The following is a 1,283-nucleotide window of genomic DNA, read 5'->3' as shown; positions in this document are numbered from 1 at the left end:
AACAACGCCATTCAGGAACAATTTGGGAATTGGGAATGAGGACTTGGGACCGTTTTGGTTTAGGAGCGGAACGAGCGGAATGATCTTCCTCTCCCTCCATCCTGTATTGGCGAGGTTGGBTCTCAGCCTCACAAAGAGAGGCGACTGGGCTGGGAAGGGAGCGGTGAGAGGGACCGGGAGCATTCCTTTCAGCTGGGAACCCCCTGCTGTGAGAGAGGGCCTGCTCCAAAGGAATTCAAACGTACAGCAGCGTCCCCCAGACTCCAGTGGCCTCCAGGTTTCTCCCCTCTGTGTCCCAAATAGCACCCTATTCCCTATGTAGGGCACTACTTTTGACAAGGGCCCATAGGGAATGGAGTGCCATTTGGGACACACACTCCCTGTATGGTCTGTGAGAACGTCTGGGTTATTCAGGCTTGCCTAGTTGTGTTATGTTATCTAAAGAGGGAAAGTACCGCACAGAAGGGTGGAGGTTTAAACGTATTGAGTAGAGCTAATTCTGGGTTGAACACGTATCAGCTTCTGGCCCAGGTGTAGGCAACCCTGTTCCTGGAGTGCCACAGGTACTGCAGGATAATGTCCCAACTAGGCACCACACCTAACCAGCTGAGCTAATTGATCRGTTCAGTGATTGTCTAAATTCTACACTCCTGGTCTTCCAGGTCAGTTAAATCAAAAACATGAAGTTCCTGCGGCCCTCCAGGACCAGGGTTACCTACCCCTGCTCCGGCCTATAGAACGTGGTCTGATCGTAGGTTGTTTGTGTTGAAGTACTGTTGGGCCTTAGTCAGCGTACTCCATCACTTTAGACTGTACAGTTGATTAGCCATATATGGGTAAATCCAGCATCGACCGTGATGTATGTAGCTACTGTACACTCCAGTCCAAATAAGGTAGTCTCGTTTTTATAGCAATGTCGTTTTTCCTTATAAAATACGGACATCTTCTTTTCAGTCTTTTCTGAGTACAGTAACGTGATGCAAAAATAGATTAAGATTTATCTGAGTCTCAGTGGGTTCCCTGGTGAAAGTATGTTTGGGGAGAAATCTTGGTGTCAGTTCAAAGAAAGGAATATTTGGTCTCTGAAAAATCTAATTAGGGGACATTTTAACCCTGGACACAATGGATGTTATGTAGTAATGCTGATCGGACCATTGTCTATTGTGTTGTCCCTCAAGCCTCTCCCTGTGTTACAGAGAAACATGCTATGTTCTCTGCCCTGACTGGAAGAAACAGTCAGTGAACAAATGAATCGGTTGCTTCTTTTTGTTTTCAAACAGATC

The sequence above is a fragment of the Salvelinus sp. IW2-2015 genome, unplaced genomic scaffold, assembly GCF_002910315.2.
Source record: "Salvelinus sp. IW2-2015 unplaced genomic scaffold, ASM291031v2 Un_scaffold7512, whole genome shotgun sequence".
Lineage (NCBI taxonomy): Eukaryota > Metazoa > Chordata > Actinopteri > Salmoniformes > Salmonidae > Salvelinus > Salvelinus sp. IW2-2015.
This window is presented reverse-complemented; position numbering follows the sequence as displayed.